This window comes from Pinus tabuliformis, chromosome J (assembly GCF_031772625.1).
Source record: "Pinus tabuliformis cultivar Carrire ecotype Pingquan chromosome J, CPIR1, whole genome shotgun sequence".
Lineage (NCBI taxonomy): Eukaryota > Viridiplantae > Streptophyta > Pinopsida > Pinales > Pinaceae > Pinus > Pinus tabuliformis.
Window position 1 is genome coordinate 1,533,945,149 of NC_142295.1, and position 27,284 is coordinate 1,533,972,432.

The 27,284-nt window shown below is 39.9% G+C and overlaps 1 protein-coding gene across 1 annotated transcript in view; it reads left to right on the forward strand.

Annotated features, from left to right (window-relative positions):
* Window positions 1-27,284, forward strand: part of LOC149233367 (uncharacterized) — a 300,157-nt gene that overhangs the window by 23,822 nt on the left and 249,051 nt on the right. The window lies entirely within an intron of this gene.

The following is a 27,284-nucleotide window of genomic DNA, read 5'->3' on the forward strand; positions in this document are numbered from 1 at the left end:
TGAGTATTGGATTAGGCGCTGTCTCCTGGAGATCACGCAAACAATCAATTCCAGCAGATTCCACAACAGAAGCAGAATATGTGGCAGCAGCTGAGGCAACAAAAGAAATTGTGTGGCTCAGGAAAATTCTTGAATATTTGTAGGTAAAACAAGTACAATCGACTCCACTCATGATTGACAATACTTCGGCAATAAAGTTGGCCAAGAACCCAAAGTTCCATGATCAAACGTAGCACATCAATACTAAATATTATCTAATTTGACATCATGTTGAGGCCAAAACAATCCATCTCTGCTATTGTTCCACTAATGAGCAAATTGCAGACATCTTCACCAAAGCGCTTGGAAGAGAAAAACTTGAAAGATTCAGAACGATGCTTGGACTCACCAACATCCCTTCAGATTAAGGGAGGGAATGTCGACACCTAATCATCAGGATTGGGTGAATAACTGAAATTGATGTAAATAAATAATAAAAAATATGAATAGTCACCGGGAGATGAAATGAATAGTCTCTCCCTCATGTATATAATAAAGACCAACCTGAATGAATATCAGTGAATTGATTTGAGGAGTTACCCCCTGGTCTGACAAATATCTATTGTTGATTATATTGATCTTATCTCATTGTCTATTGGCTACATTTTCTGGTACCATTGAGTTTAAGCATTTCCTTCTTATGGTTGAGATTGTTATTCATCTAATTGTCTAAGTATTTCATTGTTAGTGATTTAAAGATCATTGTATTTGGATACCTAAGATCATAAGTAATCTCACCATTTTGCATTTGCATACTAAGGTCTAGTCTTGCATTAATTAACTAACCTCCAAGCATAAGCTTGATTGATAGAAAGATAGGGCCACCCTTCTGCCTGTAGCTTGTGAAGGATAGACCCTCTCTAGTGGTTAACACGGTGATCTTGCAGTGGTCAGAGCCACAGTCTCTGCAGCGCCGGAGGCACTGGGTAGCTAGATTTCAAGGGGAGGTATTGTTAACCAAGCCATTGCTTGCTTCACCTTTACTTCTCTCTTCAACTTACTTTAGAGACTGGCTTAAAAACAACTAAGGATTAAGGGATTCACCTAGCTAGGCATTTAACTAAAATAAACCAAGACTTTGCACCCCACCTAGGTTGTAGGATTTGCATAACATATAGGATAGCAAAGCATCTCCAAGCAACAACTGTTCATCCGGTCATTTATTATATAATTGATATAAAGCAAGTATTTGACTCCATAAGGCACTGGGCTCATGTAATAATCTAATCTAATCCCTAAAACTTGCTAAATCAACCAAGTGGCTAGGCCATTCAATTATGTCTCCAAGATTTGTTGGTTGCTGACAAATCTCACATTCTCACATTCCATAGGGACTACCCCCCATAGCCTGCTGTTGGGATACAACTAGAACAGAGAGGCCGGGGATCAGAGTGATAGCCACCATCCTATTAGTTGTCGCATCTTACCTATACATTTTGAGCAACAACATTCTGGCACCATTGTCGGGGACGAATTTATTGGACCTTGGAGTTAAGACACTTATCATCATCTTTTCCAATCTCATCATCTTTTCATCCTCTCAATCTTCATTCATGCACTAATCTTCTCATCACCTTGTTCACCTCTCTATTTGCACCTTAGTACCTAGACATTTGGGTTGGTTTCTTGTTTGGGTGGCGACTACACTTATTCATCCATTCGCAAGAGCTTATACTAGAAGGAATCTTGATAGCTTGCTTAACCCTTTTCTCAGAGCTCGGTTAGGCAAATTACATTCTAATAAGCATTCATTTTCTCTCAGACAGGAAGCCCTCCCTGATATCCACGTGCTCTTCCCTGACCCGAAGATAGAAGTTTTTCTTTTCCTGGTTCTTTACTAACATTTCGGTTTTTGCCTTTTGGATTTTAGATTTAGATTCATGTACAAGTGATGACTCCACTTTCATTTTTTATAATAATTTCTGCTAGAAGCTCGCTTCTTGTAGACCTCTTATTTTTCTTGAATAAGGATCTCCCTTTGACATCTAGTAGCTCCTTTTCCCTTTTAGCAAGTCATCATGGGTGACTTGTTTTCCCCTGTAACTTTACTAACATTCGAGGTTATCCATATGAATTTTCGGATAGGGTTGTCAAGGCCATTGATGAGTTGCCTCTTTTTCAAGGTAATAACGCCGAGACTCACCTTGAGAATTTCAGCCATTGTATGAGCAAGTATCGCCCATATACTGACTATGAAGGTGTCTTTATATTTATATTTATGCATTTATATTTCATGTCTTTATATTTGATTTGTTAGAGTAGTTTTTCTATTCTAGCAGGTGTTCTATATATACATGATGATTTTGATTTTGAATGGACATCTATTTGATGGACTTCTGTTTTCTTGGATACAAGATTTTGGATTCTCACATTCCTTCGACGAAGCAATGTGTACCCAAGTAGAGCCAGAGGTTGACCACATTTTGTCAATAGTCCAAGGAAGCAAAATGTGAAGACATAAAGAAAATTTTTCAAAGTTCAAAGTCATCGGCCAACATGTTTAATCATTGTAAATCCAATTTCTGCAAGCTGTATTGTAAATGATGCTAGTATGACTGTTTAATTATGTAATAACACCTAAGTTAATCTCAGATTTTGGCAACAAATTTCATCCTAGGAGGTTTTTCAACTTCACCGAATTATGTGTGTTTCTAAACACGGATACTCGATAGAGTTTTTCCTCCAGCTTAAACCCCAAAGCTAGGGTGGAATTCATTGACAAGGTCTTAGATGAGTCTTAGTGTTATATCGAGTCTTTGTAAAAGTGGTTTGAGAATAATTTAAGCACATTGGACTAACTTATTTTATTACAAACCACTTGGTCCATGCTAGATCAAATTGTGTCGCAAAATTGGGTAATTTCATGAGGGTATATATGTAAAGTTGTGTCCTCCCTTTGAGGGTTGAATTAATTGTAATATCTGGTGTAAAAAATATTTTAGTGCATGGTCCCTCATACTTAAACACCATGGCTAAAATATTTGAGAGTGGAAAAATTATTAATCCCCTCTATTGTCAATCAATTAATTTTTTTGGCAAAAAATAAAATTAAATCCTAAGCCAAAAAATTAATTAATTTTGAGTAAAAAATAATTATAGAGAAATTAATTTCTCTGCAAGTGGAAAATTTGTGGGTTAAAAAGAAGTCAATTTTTGGAGGTTCCCCAATAAGGCAAAAAGTGGATATTTTAAGAAAAACTAAGCCACTGGACCTTGGTGGTGAAGTCAAAGTCAAATTTTTGGGGAAAGTAATCCAAAATATTAATTTTTGGATTAATTAAAATGGGTTTTATAAAAAAATTGATTTTTTCCTCCAAATTAAAAATTCGAAGGTGGAGATTAAAATATCATTAATTTATTTTCAATGTTCGAGATTATTTTGATGGGGATCAAGTCAACTAGCCGTTATTTTCCACTTGGAGAAATTTTCCAATAAATAGAAGTCATTTAGCTTATATTTTCTATCTCTAGATAATGCAATTTTTGTAATGCTGGTATTGAGCCATTGCTCTATTGGGAACGTTTCTATATCATAATATAAAGACTTGGGGTTTAATTCATGGTGTTCTTCTTCCATCGATTTGTGGTCTTATGTGCTATCGTATATTGTGCGAAATGGTTTATATGGATTATTATTTCATTTGTCGGTGTTAAGAGCATTCTATTTGTAAAAATATATTTTATCTTAGGTGATCTGATTCACCATATGATCTAACGATTTCACCTGAGAAAAATTATAGAGATCTGTAGGTACACTGGCCCTTGGGCTCCAAGTTCATAGATTGTGGGAAAGAGCCAACTATGTTTGGGCTCTAGGATTTCTATATGGTGTTTTAATTTTGCAGAAGGGTTTGTGGCCAATATTCAATTTTTTCGAAAATTATATTCATCCATTGCTATTACTCAAAAAATATTTCTCCAAAATTTTTAACTTGCTACCATTGTACATTTGTAAATAAATTTGGAAACTATTTGTAAAATAATTTGTAAATTATTTATACAATAATTTGTAAATTATTTCTAACTTTTGTTTTGCAACACTTGGTGTTTTATTTTTATTTTTATATATTTGGGGTTTGGGAATTCTTTGATTCATTTGTGTAGGTGAGCTTCAAGGCGATTAAGAGAATTTTTTGTTGAGGTTTTGAGCTAGATCTAGGCCCTTGAGGGTAAGATCTAGTCTCAATTAAATTTGCAGGCTCAACATTCAACATTTTTTGCAACATTTTTGTAGAGAAAATTTTTGTGTGCAGGTTTTGGGAAATTTTTGGAGACCCTAGCCTAGTCGTCCCCCTTTTTGTCCTCTTAGAGGCCTCGTCCTGCCTCCAAGGGAGTTGTCCAGCCTCTTGGAGGCCTCTACCCCCACCTTCAGCTCTTGTCGTAGACCATTAAGGGTTGTTCCCTTGTGCAACAATCCTTTAGGGCCTAGCCGCAACTCCTAAGGGGCATTTCCCCTAGGCCACAACCCTTGGAGACTAGCCTCAAAACAACTGAGGATTAAGAGATTAACCTAGCTAGGCATTTAACTAAAATAAACCATGACTTCGCACCTCACCTCGGTTGTAGGATTTGCATAACATATAGGCTAGCAAAGCATCTCCAAGCAGCAACTGTTTATGCTGTGATTTGGTATATAATTGATATAAAGCAAGTATTTGACTCCATAGGGCACTGGTCTCGCGCAATAATCTAATCTAATCTCTAAAGCTTGTTAAATCAACCAAGTGGCTAGGCCATTCAGTTGTGTCTCCCAGATTTGTTGGTTACCAACAAATTTCACATTCTCACATTCCATAGGGACTACCCCCCATAGCTTGCTGTTGGGAGACAACTAGAATAGAGAGGCCGGGGATCAGAGTGACAACCCCCATCCTGTTAGTTGTCACATCTTACCTATACATTTTGAGCGACAACAGTTCTATTTAGAAATGTTGTTTTGACATCCATCTAATGGATATTCCATTCCATAGTAGTAGTTAGCGAAACCAAAGATCTTATAGTAGTATACTTAGCAGTCAGAGCAAAGGTTTCTTCATAGTCTATACCTTCCTTTTGTGAAAAACGCTTTGCAACGAATCCAACTTTGTATTTGTCTATGATTCCATCAACAACATGTTTGATTTTGTAAATCCATTTTGAGGTGACAACCAATTTTTCACTTGGTATAGGAACGATTTCATATAACCCATTCTTCATGATGGATTGATATTCTTCTTGCATCGCCTTCTTCCATTCTTCTTGATGAGCAACTTCTTCAAATGTTGTTGGTTCAACTTCTATCAATTTTGTCATGTATGCTGCATATCCTAAATATTTCTTTGGTTTTTTGCTTTCTCTAAAAGTTCCTTTAGTAGCTCCATGTCCCTCAGTATCTTCAAGTGTAGCTTTTAAACAATTTGGCCTCTTCTTTGTTTCGGGAATGATTACAGGTTGAAGGCTCACTTGGTCCTTCTTCTTCTTCTTCTTGGTTGGTAGTTGTCTTGTCACAATGTTCTTCTTCTTCAAATAGTGGTACATCTTTATCATCAAATTTGATTGGTATATCCTTGGATCTTTTGTAGGCATGCTTTTCATCAAATATAACATCCCTGCTAATTTCAACTTGTCTTCCTTCCTTGATGTAGATTCTATATGCCTTTGAAGAAAGACTGTAAGCAATGAAGATCCCTTTTATGCTTGTAGAGTCCAAGTTCTTTCGTTTGTCTTTTGGAACATGGCTTCTTCCTTGTGAATGCTTCTTCCAGTGTCATATTATCAAGGATTCTATGAGGACTTCTATTTTGTATATATATTGCTATGATTGCTGCTTCTCCCCATAAAAACTTTGGTAGATCTTGATCAAATATCATAGTTTGTATACATTCTTCAATTGTTCTATTTTTCCTTTCTGCAACTCCATTCTGCTCGGGGTTGTAGGGAACAATGAACTCCCTCTTAATACTTGCTTCTTTACAATATGCAATTAATTCTTTTGAAGTGTATTCCCCACCATTGTCGGATCTCAAAGTTTTTAGCTTTCTTTCGTTTAAGGTCTCCACTTTGGATCTAAATTCCTTGAACTTTTCAAATACTTTGTCTTTTGTCTTGAGAAGATAGAGTCATGTCTTTCTAGAGTGATCATCAATGAAGGTCACATAATAAAGATGGCCTCCAAGAGATTTGTTAGACATTGCCCACACACATCGGAATGAACAAGGTCTAATATCTCCTTAGACCTTGTATCAATACTTGTAAAAGGTTTCCTTGTATTCTTTCCCAAGGCACATCCCTTACATACTCCTTCATGATCTTCCTTGATGTTGGGGATGCCCTTTACCATTTGACTAAGTGAGGGTATTATCTTGTAATGAATATGCCCATATCTTCTATGCCATAGTTCGATAGGATTGATCTCCATGTGAACTAGGGCTTGAGGAGATGGTGTTATGACTATATATAACCTTCCTTCACAAACTCCAATTACTTTTGCCTTTTCAATACTTGAATCCTTTCCCCAAACCAAAACTTTACCATCTACAAAGGCAACCCTATCTCCTTTATCTTCTAAACAAGAAATGGAAAGTAAATTCTTTTTCAAACCTGGAACATAGAGTATGTTGTTGAGGTGTAGCTTTGCTCCACTTTCTAGCTTCAATGATGTAGATCCAAGGCCCTTGACTGCATAACTGTTGTTGTCTCCTAGCTCCACTGCATGTGATGATGGTTCCCTTAATAGAGTATGAAGTTGTCCACTTTCTCCCGTCATATGTCTTGAGGCTCCACTATCAATGATCCATGTGTTGTCATCATCAAGAGTACTTGTAAGTGCAACCAAGAATCCTTCACTCTTGACTTTCCTAGATAGATTGTAGATGATTCTTCCAATCCAACTTCCGACAATTCTTACGATATTGAATCCCATCTTCAAGTAACTTGCCATAGAGGGAGTAACCTTTTCTTCCAAGCAAACAAAGCAAACTTCAACCTTATTCGACCTTAGCTCTGATACCATGTTGAGAAATCAATGCTTTGATTCCTCTTTCTTGATAATTACTTGTGAACTATGTTGGCTTCTTTTACTTCTTTATTAGTTTATATTTCATCAAGCAATTACCAAATTATATGTATATGAAGACCACAAGAACAAGAGAAAAGATGTAGGCGCTTAGCCAGGGAAAAACCCCTATAAGGTGAAAACCCAGTGAAACTCTACCTTCAGTTGATTGAAATCAAGATGAGACTCTTCAAGACCTCTTAGACCTAGACAAGGACCTCCTTCAACCACCAAGTCAACCCTTCCCTTCAATAGATGATTCCTGTCAAAGTCTCCAAGTAACAACTTCCCAACAACAACTTCAATCCAAAATTTCAGCCCCCCAACATTAGGACTTCGACCCCCAGCAACAAAATTTCAGACCTACAATAGAGAAAAAATTTCGGCCCTAACAACTGCCCAGAAACTTCTCACGTGTGAGAGATAGATGGCCTAGAAACTCGAATTAGGTCTTCCCAACAAATTTCGTCCTTCTCAGTGTTACTTGGGAGCAGGAGCGACATTTTCAAAATCTCCCAGTTTGGGAGCGAATCCTGGAGCGATTTTTATATAATATATATATTTTTTATATTTTGATACATAAATGTCAACAAAAACATGTAGAATGATGAATTAGATATAAAAAACATAAAAAAACATAGATTGATCATTAAACCATATAACATCAATCATCTAGAAGTTATAATCTTCATCAACCATGTCCACAAGTTAGTAACATACATATTACAACATATTGAGTCTTGTGAATCATGATTCATCAATCTTAAAGTTTCAACTTCAAGCTTTCAAAATTGAAAATTCAATATATAACATTTATCATCATTGATCACCAAAGTTGTACTTGTAAGCTAAGTTTAACCATTACAAGAAATAATATCTAACATGAAATGAAATGTTATAAAATGAATTATGAAATGAAATGAAACAACTTTCACGAAGCATCATATTCATAATTCAGAATCATTACCAATGAGTTACAATTGCCAACTTCAAACTTCAAACTTAAATTGTCATAGTCATATATTGTTTATAAAAAATATCATTATGATATGAAAGAGTCAAGACTCAACAGTTATGAAAACTAATAGAAACTAGAAAAGACAAGTAAACTGTAAATCTATTATCTACTACTACATGTGGCCCTTGCCATGAGAAGTGTCTAATGTATGAGCAGGTCGTGGTGGTCTTCTAGGAGTCTCCCGCACAGACCGACGACTAGAACTAGAAGGCACACGCCCTCCACGTGAAGGTGTAGATGGAGGCGACAACAACAAAGGAACAAGACTCGGAACTCGAGCACTGCTACTGGATGGTGGAGGTGGCATGGTTGTTGCTTCATCTTCCTCTCTTATAAGTTCCTCTTCTAGTTCCTCAAGATGTATAGTGCCATCCTCCAAATTATCATCCTTTGGGTGGTTGTCCCAAATTTTATATGTTGGATCCTCATAAGCCCGATCACAGTAATGACTCAACAACCTCAAGTTGTAATGCACATAAACCAAGTTTTCTGATCGGTTTTCATTGAGTCTGTTTCTTTTCACATTATGTATGAAGTTGTAGGTCTCCAACACCTCTCTGTAGAAGAAGTATTTACAACCTGTGAGAGAACTTTTTTTGCCAATTTTGGCAAAATTTCATGGCCGCCATATGCTTCCCATCATGTGAGAGCATCAAATCTGTCTTATCTTCCATTGCATGAAAGGTACCAAACAAACCAGTGCCACTGAAGTATCTGCCTATTTCAAGACGCACACTAGCACATTCCTCCCTGTCAGGTATCAACTTTTCTAATGCTTCCAAAAATCCTTTAGATACCTCTTCATCTATATGGGGTTTGGTCCTAACCCCACTCCCTGGTGTAGGTTGGCCCAACCAAGATGTAGAGTAGTATTTTGGCGTAAGGATATATGCCAAGCAATGTAGTGGAACATTAAGTTTATCCCACCGTACACACACACAATCGTGAATCAGTTTGTACAAGTTGGGATCATTGTTATGAACAATATCTTTTATTTGCCCCAACATGGTATCCATCTGCTCATACACCTCGCCAATCATTGGTTTATCTGTATCTGCAAACCGAATCATGTGATAAATGGGCTTGGTGAAATCCAATACTTGTCTCACACGTGCCCAAAACATACCATCAAGAGCGGCCTCCTCCACCAGTTCAAAACCTTGCCTGTCAGCTGCATTTGTAGCCTTTTCCTTTAATACCTGCGAGTGTGGACTTGATACCATGCTAGCTAATGACTCTCTTACCTTCAAAAGGCGCCTGAAGGTGAGGTAATAGCTACCAAATCTAGTCCTCGCAATCTTCAACAACTCCAATCTTGAGTGACTGCGGAAAAGGCCATGGGTATTGCTATGATTTGTAATAAATTTTATCATTTGTTTGCCTTTCTTGTACAAATCACCAATCCATTTGTAATGTTCATTTTTGTTCTTAACAATATCATGCATCAAAAGGTTCATTGTGTGAACCAAACACCCAAACCAAAATATGTTGGGGTATTTATCCTCAATAATTGCTCCCGCTGCCTTACAATTAAGAGCATTATTAGTGATGACTTGGATGACATTGTATGGCCCAATACGGTCAATTGTTTCAAGTAATGGTTCTGCAATGTTGATGGCGGTCTTGAACTTGTCTGAGTAATCATATGCTGAAAGAAAGATGGCACCACTAACAGACACAGCAAGAACACTTATCAATGGCTTGCCTTTTACATTTGTCCATCCATCAGATACAATGGACACCCCATGGTCAGTCCAAGAACTTGTCATTCTATTCAAAGAATGTGATATTTTTGCTTTCTCATGATCAAGTCCAACGGTTCTTGCCTTGTCATACCCAGGGCTCTTGTATCCTTTAGGGGCATCATTTATGGCAAAAACCATTTCTTGCCAATAATTTGAGCGAAGAACATTGAATGGTATCCCACATGCATAGAGAAACATGTAAACTTTTGAATCCACATCATTCCTACACCCTTCATCAAGGAAATCTGATATGGTTCTACGCCTTAAACTTGGTGACCTTGTGCCTCCATATTCACTGCCTTGGGAGGATGCTAAAGGAGTTCTTTGTGCATGTGATTGCGAGCTTGGTTCAAAGAAACCCTTTGATTTTTTAGATTTGTATTGGGCTTCCTCCTCTTCCCTTATGTATTTGGCTCTATCTGCTGCTGACACACCTGTACAAGTTTTGATTCCTATTTGTTTATCTCCATCCCATGGCATTTTCCTGCAGAGGTGTTTTCTGGCACGAGGGTATGAACCTGTGTAATTATTGTTGCAATGGGGGCAATGAAATTTAGTGGTTCCACCCCCTTTCCTTGCTTCAGGCCTGTTAACATATTTCCACAATGGGGTTTGGTCTTGTTTAGTTTTTTGAGCTTACTCATGTTCACTCTCCTCCAGCTCCTCCTCACCGGGGTTTTCATCAAATCCACTATGTCTCCCTTCTTCATCCCCTTATTCATTTTCAATTTCAACCCTCCTTTTTCTACTCTCTAGCACCCTAATAACCAAAAAGGAACCAAGAAGAAGAAAATGCCAAGAAATATAACCATGATGTTTGAAATTTGAAGTTTTGAATCTGCAAAATTTAAAAAAGTGGAATGGGAATGGGAAATAGAGAAAAATTTATTTATTTATTTAGAAATTAGGAATAATTTAATAAACATTAAAAAAAAATTGCTAGACATTCTATTCAATATTGTAGAGCGGCGAGCCTACCTCAAATGCGTCCAATCTCCCCTCTCCTTGCTCCTTGCTCTCTCCTCACTCTCTCCTTGCTCCTTGCTCTCTCCTCGGCACCTTGCTATCTCTCAGCCTCACTCTCTCCTTGCTCCTTAGTCCTCACTCTCACCCTCTCAATCTCCCTCTCTCAATCTCAATTGAGCTCTCACTCTAACTCTCACAATGATAATGAAACCCTCTTACCCTCCCTCCCTCAATTTATAACAAAAAACGAATTTTTTTTATTGTCGGAATTTTTTTCCCCGCGCAATTCGCTTCCGCCCGTCGTTCCTGTTGATCCGGGAGCGAATTTTATAACCCGGGAGCGGTCGGGAGCGATCGCTCCTTGACCGCTCCCATAGCGACGGGAGCGACGCTCCCTTATTCGGTCCTGAAACTGGCAGGGAGTGCAAATTTTTTTAACGGGAGTGCGCTCCCGACCCGCTCCCGAGTTGCTCCCGCCTGGAGCGCGGATTGGGAGCGGGATCGGGGGGGGGGGGGGCGCTCCCCTGCAACACTGGTCCTTCTCCAACTACTTCACTCTCTTTTCTACCTCTCTTCCTTGAAGATCGAACTTGTTGAGTGAATGCTCCAAATAGGTCGAACCACCTCTCTATATATACCCTTTCCGTTGGGTTGGGCTGACTTCATGGGGACAGGGCCGACTTGGTGTGGAGGTGACAAATAACCTTTTTGACTAAAAAATAATTCTTTTTACATGATACAAAAGCCCAAGAAGGGTCTAATAAAAATGGCAATGACTCTAATGACTCAAGACAGAACCTAGAAGTCTTCAATGGAGGCTTTGACCTAGAAATGTCCAACAGGGGCATATGAGAGGAAAGTTGGGGGGGAAAATATGATAGAAAATAGTAAATAAAGAGGAGGAAGATAGGAGATAAAGAGGAGGAGAATAAGAGAGGAATTACGAAAGGAAATTGCAGAAGAAGAGAGAAAAAACCAAGAGAGAAAAATAAAATTGCTTAATTTTCGTGTCAACTCATACTCTGCGAACTCACTAATGACATCCCAGTTTATGCCATTTGTCCACTCACAATTGCTGCTATGTGTCAACCCCTTCAGATTACCACCACACCATGCTTACTAAAAATAGACATGTCAAAAATATGAATCCCCCTAAAAAATAGTTAAGGTTATTAAATACCTAGAATAGATAGGGGGACCTTGCTAGATATAGCATGCCTAAAAATAGGCACTGCAGGGAAATAAAGAAGGCCATTGAGGATCAAAAACTTGTGTGTTTCCCCAAGCCTCAAATGGTGTCTTCCATATGCTATATTGGCCCCTAGCATGTCGTTGGAAATGCAGTGAAGTCCCACTGAATTTGGATCAATCTCCTAGGTAGAGAGTGCATTATTTGCATGGTCATGAAGAGGGATTCGAAGGTTTCTGGTGCAAGCATTGAAGTCCCCCAATAGGATGACCTTTCTAATTGTTGAATATTGAGTGATGTCAACATACAAATCTAGGTAGGGGGCTTCGACTGAATCACTATGAATAACAAACTAAGATGACGTTCAACAGAAGTGGCACACTGCCATGTAAACATCTTTTGGTAATTGAGATAACTCGTTAATCCGAATCAACATGAACTGGGAAAAATCATTTGAGTAGTCTATAGAAACCCTCCCTTGAAGTGTGTCCCTAGTCAATTAGGCGACCCCACCTGATCCTCTAAGACCTCCTGAAATTCTCGTCTTCTTACAAAATGAAAACCAGTGGTATCCTGCTATGTTAGGAAGAGGATGGATAGGACTTGCATGTGCCTTAGTTATAAAGAGGATGTCCAATGAATTATGAGCATCATAAATCTTCCCCAGTGACGACCAAAAAGCCCCATTGTCATTCCAACATCTAATTGAAATACTTGATCCTTGTTGTGTGTCTCAATGGGCCCGTCATTTGGAGAACCTTGTGTGAGACCATCTCGAAGGAGGGGAATCTCGGATAATGGCTTTGAGATCTTTGATAACTGCCCATTTCCCTGCTTGTCATGTTGTGGCCACCTACTCCCTGGATTGTTTAAGCTCTGCAAACTAGGATTTGGTGAGGTCCTCATCAAGGAATATCTTGTTGGGAAGGGAGAATAGCTTTTGCTTGGCTCAAAGGGCTTGGTGCTGGTCATCGGTTGACTTGAAACAAAGGAAAAGTGTGGAGTTAGATGCCAACCAAGCTTTTCAATGTCGATCTTTGGGAGACTGAGGGTATTGTGGAGGAACATGGTGTTAACATGCAAAGGGTCAGGTGATGGATAGGGTAACATCAACCCCTTCACCTTGAGGTTTAGCTCTTGGCCCAACTTGATGCACTCTTCAATGAGATTAGTCTCTATCACTTCCTCAACAACAACCATTGGAGGGGCCTTATCCTTTGTGCGGACAACCTTCACCCATAAGTTAATGTGGGTCTCAGTTTCCTATTTGAGTGTGATCTGCTGATTTCAAACTACATCACATGGTTCGGGTTCAAATTTGAGCTCGACAATTATTAAGTTCATTTCAAATTTTCTGATAAAATTCGAATGAGGTTCGACATTAAATTCGACCATATACCTTTTAATATATATATATATATATATATATAAAACATATTTTTATCATAACATTTCATATATATTACTCATTATTATTATAATAATAATAAGAAGTTGTCTACATTAATATAAAAAACTAGTGAAGTAAAATTTTATTTTATATAAAAAACTTGTGAAATAAAATGTTATTTCATATAAAGTGATATAAAAGTATATGTATATAAAGATTAAGTCATAAACTTTGTATTTACATAATATAATTTATTAGCATAGTTGATAATTTATTTAACTATCTCATATTAAAATAAACAAATCGAAACAATAGATCAAGACGAGTATGAGTTAGTTGGTAAAGAACTTGACACTATGCATTTGGGCATATAAAACACAATTGTGATGGGAGGTACCTAAGTGGCCAGCCAAAGTGAGCCAACCAAATTCTCCATAAGCCAAGAGGGCATAGGTAGCATTACTATTTGCTTGGCTCTCCTCTCTTCCCCAAATTTACAATTAGCGACCTATAGTTTTCTCAAAGATATGCATGCAAAGTGTTGCCAAACCAAACTCGACAAGATACAAAAATAGGATTAGGAACTATTTGTTGACCACCAAAATTTAAGGGTTCAAGGTTTTGTACCGATAGAGTCCGTTCCTATAGATTGGGGTTTTGAGGTTTCGTACTCATCTATAGGCCCGCTTACCTTTCGCTAGATATATTAAAAGGCAAGGAGGTTGAACCAAAGATAGGAAATTGAACCTGAACCCAACCTTAGGTGAACTTGAGATGAATCTAAACTTTGTTTTGAGATTTGTCGAACTTTAAATTTGAAGGTTCAAGTTTGGCAAATCCTATGACATTGGTTTCAGATCTCATCATGTTTGTTTTGAGGTTAAGAATCTTTGCATGCAAGGCATCATTTAGTGGGTGGAGAGCTTCTTGGACTCTATATTCGTTTAATAGCTGTTTGAGAGATAAATTTTCTGTTTCCACCTTTGAAACTTTATTTGAAAGCATTCAAATTTCCTTTTCCATAGGCAAGGTTATGGACATGGGTGCTTAGAGAAACCAAGTCCTTTTGGTGCTACCACACTACTTGGTTTAATTGAGTCACCTGTAGGCTGTAGGTTGCATTTTATTTGAAGTGGCACTATGCTTGGGGCTTCTAGATTGCTTTTTAGGTTGTGACATTGTCTCTAGAACCTGTGTGGATGCACTTACAAAGCTGTTGTTGCCCAAAATGGCTCTTGTAGGTTTTGTAGTTTGTGTCGAGGAGGGGGATGGCACTGGAATAAACTTCACTCTGTGGGTCGGCGGTGAGAAGTGAGGGGTCAAAGGAGGGGGTGGGGTATCATGGATTAAACCCCACTTCATGGGTTAGGGGTGAGAAGAGAGGATTCGAAGGAGAGGAGAGTGGGGAGTTGGGGGGGTGTGAAAATTCAGAAACTTGAAATCCTATTGTCGCAACTGGAAATAATTCTCCTAATTGTTAAATTATTTTCTAACAATTTATTTACTGTTTGCTACAGCAACTACTGAATCAATCACACTGCAATCTACACAAATAAACTGTGGAAGAAATAAACGCTGGAAGAAATACAAGCACACACACATAAATTTACACAATTATTTTTGGATCAATGTCCCTGGAAAACCCAACTTGGGAAAACCAGTGCAGCAACTGAAGGTTTTATTATTATGCAACAGTGAAATAATCTGAGTACAACTGGATGTCGAAATTGGAAATCCTACAAAGAAAAACTAGCAAGAAAAGTCTAGTGAGGAATTTCCTCACTCCACAGGCAAATTCAGGGCTCGATCTTAGCTCAAATTGAGCTGTCCAAACTGGCTTTGCGCAACTACTGCATCACCCTAGCACAGTGACTTTTACACTAAGCTCGAACCAACTTCTTCTCAATCCGTCTAGTTTGCTGCTGTTTGGGAAACTGTCTCCCCTGGCCTCCTCCGGAACCTTTGTCCAGCTTCTGGCACTAAAACTCGACTTTCCCCAATAGATACGAAATTTCCTCTAGAGGCTTCTGTGCTGTTCTGCGTCAACCTCTCTGTGGCTTCTCTGCCTCTCTGCAAATGCACTCATCGGAACTGGAATCCTTCCTCTGGCTTCACTGTCCCTGACCGTCTCTCACTGCTTTGATCTCATTGGCTCTCCCTCCAAAAACTGACTGCTGCTACTCTGGAAATCAATCTGCTCATGAAATTGAACTTCTCAAGTTATTTCTTCAAGTGCCCATCGACTTCTTCTTATAATCTTTTGTTGAGATTTCAACGATCAAGATGCTTCTGGTTCTATTTAGTCATTGGTTAGGAGTCATGACTTAGTACTTTGGATCATGTTTGGACTCATAACATATATGAGATACTTATTCATTCATGATATTTTGGACATCTATTGATATTATGCATTGTTTGGATATGTATTTATTGAAAATCAATGATTTTTTTTTTTAAATTCAATATATGTGTATATTTTTATTTATTGAATTCACTGATTTTTTCCCGATTCGATTAAAACTCTTCGCTCTTTTGCCTCACCGATTTATTGCCGATTCCAAGTTTGGTAACATTGATAAATACCATTGTACATACCTTTCCTCTTTATTTCTTTTTCTTTGATGTAAATAATTTTCTATAAATATAAGAAATTAAAAATAATGTACTTTTAGTGTTAATGAGAAGCTATGTGTTGGCAGCATGGTGTTGGCATTGATGTCAACCAGATGGGTCAATTAGCTTGGCATTGATGTCAACTAGTTGGAGGAGCATTTTCACGATGATCAGTTGTTTGGTTGATGTTCTAGTGGTGTACAAGTGTTGGGCAAGGTGAGTGAAGATGGACTGAAGTGTTGGAAGCATTTCTGGGTTGAAAACTTTATGTTTTCCTAAATTACAGAGACTCCCGCTGTCACCTTGTTGGGAATACGATTGCATCGCTAGAGGTAAGGATCCACAAGAGGCGGTTAGTCCATGTCACGAAACACACGGGGAGCGTTGGTTTATCCAATGCCCAACAATCTCCTCCCCAACACGAGCTGAGTGTGTATCAAACTAGTGACCTACCCTCTAATACCACTTGTTGGGAATCACGATTGCCGTTAAACCAAAACCCACAGGTGTTAGTTAATGATTGCATCGCCAGAGGTAAGGATCCACGAGAGTTGGTTAGTCCATGTCACAAAACACACGGGGAGCATTGGTTTATCCAATGTCCAACACACCTCACTGTCATAGAGCGACATTGTTACATTGCATAGTCTTGCCATGTCCTCATTGCGACTTTTGCTACAGGCTGAACATTTCTTGCCCGCGACACTTTCTTGTAGGTGCGAGAAATAAAACCATGGGAAGAAATTGGCGATTTCCCAAGGTAAAGGTTGCAAGTGGAGCGATTTGATTTGGTTGTTAATGTTCACAAGAAGATTTGGTCATTGTGTTGAATAGGTCCAAGTAATAAATGAATTTGTAGTGGATTGATTTCTATGTATAGTTTGCTTTGGCTGAGTTAAGTTGTGTTTGATCGAGCCTCAATTCAATTAATTGATGATCTCGTCTCCTAGGGTGTGAGCACATTGATGAGATGAGTTATGGATGTGTGGAGTGAATTAGTTTAAAAAATGTTGAGCATTAGATTGTTAAAGGTTAAAAAGTGTGAGGTTTGGTGAAGATGTGCATGCCCTGATGTAATATGCGCATGGACAGAGTGACAAAGCTGTATAAAATGTGATTAGAGTGTTTAGGACCTTGATGATTTCACCAATGCATGTGTAGCTGACAACTATGGAGTGATGTGATGATGTAGAGTGCATATGACAAAAGATTAATGGCTGGTGACAGAGTATTGCTGTGCATTGGAGAGAGTTTGGAGTGCGAGAGGTGTGATTGCTGTATGTATGGACAGAGTATCAGAGTGCATCACCTGTAGAGTGCTGTTGTAGAGATTGTGAGATCTAGGATAGAGCTAGATTATGCTCTAGTCTGCTTGGATCAGAGGATGAAACATCTGCAGCAGTGCGATGGTAATGGAGAATTGTATGTTGGTGCTTTGTATGGACAAAGTTTGTGATTGTAGGGATCAACTGCTACTATGATGACAAAGGTGTATGCTGTTGTGCTATTTTTTATGGCTAAGGATAGTCTTGTGATGTTATAACTGAGTATGGGTCAGAGCATTGAGTGATCACTGCTAGGACGTTTGAGTCAATTTGATGTATTGGGGTGAGTTGTAATGTTGGAGTCATGTCATGTGAGTGTGTATTGTTGAGTAGAATTGTATTGCTGAGAGGTTGAGTATATGTATGTTGCTTGAGTTTGCAGAGAGAGTTGTGTATGTAGCAAAGGTGTTTGTATTCGGTTGTTGAGCAAAGAAGAATACGTGGGTCTTATTAACCCCCACCAGTGTGTGACACCCATAGGAGAATTTTTCTCCTAGATATGTCTTCAGCGGGCAACCAACAACCCCTTGCAACCACCAAATAAATTGATGTGCCACCATTCTCCGCCACCTGAATCATCCATTATGTACCCTTGCCAATCTGTTATGATCGTATGTTTGAAGGTGGGCCTTTTAATCCCAAAGGTATGGATTTTCATTGTGCGATTGGGTATTTTTGCTTGTTTTTCTTGGACAAATTTGGACATGGATTAATGGGGGAATTCGGCCGAAAGAATGGGCTTGGTTTGTACTCTTGTTCCCTTGTCCCAACTGGGTGGTTAATCTTGAATCCTAGTCTCGTGGGATCTCCTCTATTGGCTGCTAGCTTTAGGAGTGGCACTACATGGGAAACCCTAATTTTTCTTGCGTGGTCCCACTTCCCGACATCATATGTATCACTCCCCTCCGCTCATTATACCCCTTTTCACACTTTTCCCATTCGGGTCCACATTTGTCCATTGGGTCCACAAGGGAGTTGGCCTCCCCCTCCCCTCATCCACACTTTAGGTCGGGCCTAGAATGATGCCTTAGAGGTTGATGGAGCTAAAAAGAAAGTTAAAATCATAATTTGGCCACTTACAACAGGAAATGTACCATAAAATGCAAATGATGGCCAAGACATAAGAATCTAGCACGTGGAAAAAAGCCAAACATGAGCTCTACCCCTTATCATATGGCCATCACCCTGGTTTGTAGGGCCCCTATATGAGTCCCCTGCATCATTAAGGAACCTGTGATTGTCCCAACCCTTGATGGGCGATGAACTGCCTAAACCTTAAGGGGGTATTCGCTACTATATCATGCGCATCATGTTCTCATTCCCTGGAGCCCCGAGCAGTTAAGAGAAATAAAAATCAATAAAGGGCAAAAGGCATATGAAGAAGGGTGGAAATAAAAGGCCGGGGTAACTCATGTACCGCAATTACTCCCTCCTACATCTGTACACCCATGTGTGGGCTTCCCTCATTATGGCTACCCTTGTACCATGGCATGTGGCTTGGAGCCTTCCCTACTACCCCACTCCATTCCATCATTATTTCACATGACACCTACCATTTGACGGATGTACCATGGACCTGTCACTCCCTTAGAGGTTGAAACCACCTAATAGGGTCCTTTATTAACCTCCCTTTTGAGCTTGGGGACACCTGTACATTCTAAAGCCCATTTGGAAGGGCATGCCACTATGAAGTGTCCACTTGGGCCCCTGATTTGTAAGCTCATTTATTCATTTGCACTAATGAATTGTTGTACTGGAAGGTGAGGAGATGCATTGGATCTTATACAGGATTGCAGGTGGGTCTTCACCTTGGGTTTGGCCTCCCTATATGGGATCCAAGCCCTCCAAAGGGTCATGATGGCACTTGTAGGGTGAGCGTTGAGAGCCATGGGCCTCCTCCACAACAGAGCATTGATTGCCATATCATGGGATTCTTCAGCACCACATTATGCTTGCTCGTGCCCCAGTGATGCAGGGATGATGATGCACTTGGACTAGCCGACCAATACTTGCACTAGACACTTGGCATTTGATCCAGGGTTTAGATGGGGTTTTGTCTCACCTAGGGAGACATGGGAGGGCTTGTATCATCATCCTAGCCCTCATTGATGGAGTATCGACATGTTTGATCTAGTTGGAGACCCATGAGACCATTCAGTGTGCCCCACAGCCATTTGGGAGCACCACAAATGTTTTGCTTGGAAACCAAGGGGCCAACCCCTTGGTCATCAGTTTGAGAGCCCTCTTCTTCATTTTGGCACATGAGGGACATATATTGGCCTTCCAACAACCCTTTGCACCATGATTTTATCATTTCGGCCTCATTAGGAAGGCTTATTTTGTACTTTTGAGCTATTTGGTGGGCTTGTCACCAATTAGATTGTTATTTTGCACATTAAAGTTGTTTTAGGGGCTTATTAGGCTAATTAGACTAAATCGAACCCCTTGAGGCTCATATAAATTGAAGAGACCTCATTTGTATTTATCATCATCATTTGGATAGGGATTTTTCTTGTGAAAAGAATTTGGACCTGCAATTGATGGACGAAATTGGTTGTTCTTGATGCATTTTGATGTTTGGATCTTTGCTATCTTATCTTGGAGCTTCTATTTTGCAAATATGATGGATGGATATATTCGCTTTATCTTCTAAGTGTTATTGTTTTTACTTTGTCACATGATTAATGTATGGAATATCTTGTCATTATCTTCTTGTGCCCTAATTTGATGTGAAATTCATGAAACACTAGGATTGTGAAGTATTGCATGCATTACATGTTAGATATAGCGAATGAATGTTCCTAGAGGCTTGCGTTGTCTTGCAAACCTTGAAACTCCATTATCTTGCCAAATGAAGTGTAAATTCCTTTGTTGTTGGGTTGCTGCCTCATTAGGGTTAGCAAAAAGTTGCATAGGACTCCTTGATAGAGTGAAGTTACTTCATCAAGGTCAATCTTGACTCCATCTCCCCATTTTCAGGGCATTGGGTCCTAATCCTAGTTGATCACCTTCAAACCCTTTTCTTTTACCTTTTTTTCTGCGCTAACCCTAGAAGGCCAACTAGGGCATAGCACGAATTGCATTAGGAGGTGAGTTAGGGCATAGCACAAATTGCTTTAGGAGGTGAGTTTTTGAGAGCGAGTTGGTAGGCAATTGCACTGGTGAGTCCTCTAAGTGCCCTCCAAATTTGAGGCGATTCCCGTGGCTAGTTTGAGAGAAACCTCAAGCCCTAGCTCCGACACTGTTTCTATCATTCACCTATCTTAGTCAGTGGAATTTCTAGGGTCATTTGCTCTTGAAAAATCATTAGAGTTAATCATTCTTCGATCCCTAGGCCTTGCTTGGATCCCCTTACATCTCTCTTGTGGTCCCAAAACCCTCGCATGATTGTTATCTTACATAACCTTAAGAGAGGTCTTTCCCATTCCCTAGGAAGCATTGACTTAGGTGTATCTCCTCTATTGAGTATCCCGCTAACCTAGGTCTAGGCCTCCTCCCTGCAAGCCTTTCTTAGAGATCCTTTATCTTGCTCTTGAAGCAACCAAGCCATTATCTGAGAATATCCTTTGAATGGGCTTTGGAAATCACCTCACACCTAGCCATTGACCTTACTATTCTAGTGATTTCATTAATATTGGGACTCCTCCCATCAGTGAAAGTCCGTAAAGAGCAGAGGACATTGACTAAGGTGACAATGGATCCTTGTCTTGTTGTTGCCATTTGGTCTAGTAGTTGTCCTTTAGGTACCCCTTGCTAAGACCTCTGCTATATTGTGGTAACAGGTCCAGTTTGAAAATATGATGAAACTTGGCCTACAGTTGTTTGAGTTGTTGCGGGTGGATTTTAGTGTGAAAATGTATGAAATGTGGCCCATAATAGCTTGAAGGTTGGGGCCTTTAGTAGGCGAGTGGTGGCTTGCCGACAAGTTGTGGTTTGCTAATTCAGGGAGTGGTGGATTCCTTTGGGTTGTAGCCTGAAAACTTTAGGAGTGGTGGTTTCTCCCAGGCGTTGGCCTGGGAAACTTTTGGGAGTGGTGGCTTCTAATAGTTAGTCGCCTGCATATTTAAGGGAGTGGTGGCTTCCAGTAGGTGGTGGCCTAGAAAGTTGAGGAAGTGGTGGCTTCCGTCAGGTAGTGACCTTACTATTCTAGTGATTTCATTAATATTGGGACTCCTCCCATCAGTGAAAGTCCGTAAAGGGCAGAGGACACTGACTGAGGTGACAGTGGATCCTTGTCCCGTTGTTGCCATTTGGTCTAGTAGTTGTCCTTTAGGTACCCCTCCTAAGACCTCTGCTATATTGTGGTAACAGGTCCAGTTTGAAAATATGATGAAACTTGGCCTATAGTTGTTTGAGTTGTTGTAGGTGGCTCTTAGTGTGAAAATGTATGAAATGTGGCCCACAATAGCTTGAAGGTTTGGGCCTTTAGTGGGCGAGTGGTGGCTTGCCGACAAGTATTGGTTTGCTAATTCAGGGAGTGGTGGCTTCCTTTGGGTTGTGGCCTAAAAACTTTAGGAGTGGTGCTTTCTCCCAGGTAGTGGCCTGGGAAACTATTGGGAGTGGTGGCTTCTAACTGGTAGTCGCCTGCATAGTTGAGGGAGTGGTGGCTTCCAGTAGGTGGTGGCTTCCGTTAGGTAGTGGCCTGAAGTGAGTGGTTGCTTGCACGCATCGCAAGTTGAAGCTTGCACGCATCGCAAGTTGAAGCTTGCACACTAGTAGTGGCTAGTGAGATGATATAAAGAAGATTTTAATGATAAAGAAGAAGTAGACGATGACAAGCAAGTTGTTGTTTTCTCTTAGAAGGGTTTCCAACTTACATCTAGTGTTCTTATGTGTTGATCTCTTGATTTATGTGTCTTCATGTGTATTGCTGCTCTAGTTCATGATTGATGATGCTCATGTGTTGATGGTTTGCTCTTATGTTAATTTTAGGTTAACATGTTCTTTGCTTAGGATAGTTACTTCAGAGATCCATATTAGCTCGATTTTCAATACATTTCATTTCCATTAGCAATCACATAAAACATTATCACATTGACAGTAACTGATGAAAGAACATAGACGATATATGTAGAAGACAAGCCAAGACAAGAGGACACAAGAATATGGCTCAAGCCAGGGAAAAACCCCAAGATGGGGAAAACCCTTGATCAATTCTTCTTATTATTAAGATCAAATGTTCAACAGAGAGAGAGAGAGAGAGAGAGAGAGAGTATAATAATGTGTCAAAATTTACTTGATGAATCACTGTCCACAACTGCCTTGTAAATTCTGCAATTCTTGCTGATGTAGCTTGCTACCCGTACCCAACTTCAAATCATGGTGATCCCTTGTCCAAGTACGCTGCCACCTATGTAGTCCTACTAGGCATCCAAAGCACTGATTGTAAGACTTTAGGCTCCTCCTCAAGCCTCCTACAATCTACGTTTTTTCTACAGCAAGGTCTAGGCCTTCATATAAATAGAAATACACATGTTCTAACTGCACTGTTCCTCAGGATGACTACGGCTTGGGTAGAGGACCTAAACTAGGCCTCTATATACTCAAAACAAACCTTCCATGCTGCTGTAACAATAACCCTTCCCTATGGCCCAGAACAGAATGAGAATCTCCTTCTAGGACAAGAAACCACCCCTGTTTACCTTCGCTATTTCTTGAGATGACTGCGGCTAGGGTAGGAGGTCCCTTCTAGGCCTCTTGGCCCTCTCAAGTCCTCCTCCACATACTGCTGTAGCATCACCTCCTTGCAACCTTTTGTAAACAGAGACAAACCCTCCACAAAATAGCACAGAAAACCACCAATACTCACCTCTTGACTTGTAGCCTGATCTGGCAAGAGAGACGCTGCCCTAAACAGTATTGAAACAACTCTCCAAGCCTCCTTGCTGGTTGCTTCAAGCCTCAGACATCTGCGACCTCTTTCCTGAACTAATCCGCACCCTAAATCAAAGAAACCTTCTCCAAACTTGTGTTTCTTTCCTCCCTTCCTCGCTGCCTCAGATCCGCACGAAATTTCAGAGGAGTTCTTTGATGGGATAGCACTTTGGGTGTGGAAAATGAGGTTGGAGGGCACCTCTATATATACAAAATAGTTGGGTCAAAAGACATGACATTTGGGCTTTATGAGCCTACATGGAGGTGAAGCTGACCTTGACAATTTGCAAATGAGAGGGCATGCATTCAAAAACACATTTCTTCTTCACCAAGTTTGATGATCTTTAGGTCGTTTTTGGTCCTCTCGAAAAGAGGAATCCAATGCAATAATCATTTCCATCAAATGAGCTGCCCAAAGTGGAATTTGGCCCTAGTTGCCAATTTTAACACTACCTCTCAACTAAGGAGAATTCCACCTGCCAATCCGTCATGTTATCCTATCATCATGAACCATCTCTACATCTCATCTCAACTCCGCTGAACACTGATATAGATAATAAAGAAGAATTGATCGAGAGTGAGTCACAATACCTTCCCACTCTCCACTGATAAAAGTCAGTCCACATAACTAGGGGTCGAACCGCAATCGGGCTTGATCCCAAGTGATCAAGTTGGTTGAACATCATGCATCCTAGAAATAGGGAGTATGGCAGTACACGATGCGTCCATCGATAGTGCTATGGTCCCTAACAACTTTTCCCAAATCATTGGCTAGATGAGAGGTACTTCCCATGTGTCTCAAACTACATGGGTAGGATGTATACTTGGGCATCCGCAAGAGAAGGTGAACTACTCATCTTGCCTATATGCCATAGGAGAAGGTGAACCACTCATCCTATGCATATCTCATCAACTGTAGGGGAAGGTGAACCACTCACCCTACACGCATGTCAACCACTATAGGGGAAGGTGAAACACTCACCCTACACGCATGTCAACCACTATAGGGGAAGGTGAACCACTCACCCTATGCATGTGTCCTTTGCCCAAAACATAACCATCATAGGGAAGGGATAAACCACATCCTACACGCATGCAAACAATTGATAGTAGGGAAAGGATGAACCACGTCCTACATGGATGCCAACCAACAATCATAGGATAGATCCTACACTTGGGGAAACGATGAACCACATCCCACCGACATGTCAACCGCCGATTGTAGAGAATGAGCATCCTAAATGTGGGGAAAGGACGATCCACGTCCCACCGACATGTCCACATGTCACAACCGACAAATGCCTATATGCATCTCTCATTGGGGTAAGCACGTACAGGGAAAGGATGAACCACATCTTGTACATAGCGAACTCATAGGGAAAGGAAACCACATCCTACAGTCACATATAGCTCCACAAAGTACCCCAGGCCCCCAGGAGCTCCCAGAGCTCAATGTTCAACCCAACCATATATCCCTTCATAAGGGAATTGTGTCAGGTTGCTCTCTGAAAACCAAGACTAGTTCTTGGTGATAATATTGATGACCGGTTCGTCAATAGGAGCCTCATTGCTCCACCCAGCAGCATATAGATGTATATATGAAGGCACACAGCTCACTAAAGAGCTTCTACAGACATACTGACTTACAACTAGCCATTCTCGCAGCATAGTTCTTAGCAGCACTTAGCAATCCTCTGTCTTCTGCATATTCAGGATACCAAATCTTGTTAAAGAAAATACTTAACTGTTCTTACTCCCTCTTACTCAGGGAGACTACAAGCCTAAGCTTGTCTTTCCAGAGTTGGTTCTACAAGATGTCATATGATTAGTCTTACCCTTGATAAGGTGCAAAGTATCCATTTGGCAATCTGCTCATCATGAGATCCATTAAATTTGAAGGTAATTTATTAATGCAATCAAGCATGCCATGATTCTGGCAGTGCACTTCCATAAACAGGAATGTCCTTTGCTATACTTGCTGGGAGGGTTCAACAGACAACTCCCTCTGAGACTGAAGAGATAAGACATTCATGTTAGAGGTAAACTGCTCATAAAACCAAATATCATAGACATACCTTTATTCCATCAGATATTTATCAAGTCCAGAATACGTAATCATTCATTTTTCTTTAAAACCCGGCATTAGCTTTAGAAGAGCTTCATCCTCAGTTATAAGTATCAGAAACCAACAATGTGTGAGAGGATCCTATCATGATCCTATCCTTTTGGGTAGGAAATCAGAGAGTCTTCAAATCTTTCTCCAAGGTCTGAGCTTTTGCCTTTTCTTCAAGTACCATTCCAATCATGTTGTTCTGTATTCACTATGCTATTTTAACACGGTGATTCAATCAACCATTAGGGCTATACTGTAGCTGTACCAACATTTAAGTACTGTAATGACTATAAGGATTCAGTGTAAGATCTGCATGTGCATAGGTTCTTATTAAAATTACATTTAACCAAGCCCTAAAAATCTTTTTGAGGTATAAACTGAATTAGATTTATATCTGTATTGGTGCTCTTAGAATATGCACAGATCATGGCTCGAATTATGGGCACCAGCTTCTGACTTATTTGTTCACTCAAATGGTTAAAAGCATCCTCCATTTTCTTCATTTGTCCTGAATATGCATAGCCTCTTGTCAGGAAAGAATAAGTGGACTTACTGGGCTTTACAGAGCTTGCTTCCATCTTGTGAAAGCACTCTCCATTTCATCCCACATCCAAGCAGCCACATAACCAACAATGTATGTGTTATAAGTATGGACAGTGGGAGTGAGCCCTGCTTCCTTAATTGTTTGATCAACCATTTCCATCAAATGCTCAAATGTAGACAAGAGTATATTGTAGGTTACAATAGTGGGGATACAGTTTGCATCCCTCTTCATGTCTTTGAATAATGACAGCGCCTTCATTATAAGACAATTGCAAATATAACGAGTCATTAAAGCATTGTACACTGAAGTTACCTTGTTAATTCCTCTAGACTGGAACTCTGCAAACAACTAAATCAATATTCTTTGCTCTTCCGGCAAGAACAATCGATTTGGAGTACTTCTTTGGATCTATCTCAGATTGTCTTTGATTTCTGTAGATTCCTCTAAGCCATTGGCCTGGGGAAATGGATCTGGTCTCTGCCCACTATCAGATTGATTCAACAATCCAATTTCCGAAGGACAAGTGTAGAAGAAGTCACCAGGAGGTTTACTATGGAGACAATTCCTTTTCTGCCAGAGCCTCTCCATGATAGTGTCCTTGATTCATCTCTCCTCTGAAACATCTACTATGAAATATGAAAATAATTTCCAAGCGGTAGCAGCACATAATCAGAGGCAATATTCTTATCGCCTCATGGATTCAATCTTTTCCAAAATGGAGATCCCAAACACACCAGCCTCTTTCATACACACCTCTGGGATTGAACAGCTTCTACTCTTTACACAGATGAGGATTCCACAGCTTCTATTCTTTGCACCGATGGAAGAGGCATCCAGTCTATTGGATTTTTGGTCAGGTAATTTTTTTTTTTTTTTTTAATTCTTTTATGGCAGCTTACGATTGGATGAGCCTGGTAACTCAAAGAAGAGATATTCTCATCTCTAAACAAAATAAGCTCTACGGAAATTTTCAGAGGACCACCAGGAACCTGAACAGCAATAATGTGATAAAATTGCCATTGAGACAAAGAGCACCCCTGCACAGTGAACCAATATGCAACAAGCATACCTATAAGAACGGAGTATCCCTGGGGGAATATTATGGCCATTTTATACAGAAAACACCCCCACCATAGCGCAATTAGATAGCACAATGCGAAAAGGTGATAATCCATTGGTATAAACCGAGCTTGCACCAGTAGCACAACTACACCATCCATATAAGCTAGTACAATGAATGCCAGATAAAGCATGTTAAGACTTAGAAATTTTGTGCAAATGTAATAAGGCATTGAGAAGAGCACCGATGTTTTCCAGGATCAGATCGGTCGAATTGCAGCTTCATGAGGAATAACATTTTTACTTGATTCTTTATCAGAGAGTAACTACGCCACATAATCAATGGATTATGTTCTAAATTGATTGGTTGTGCTTC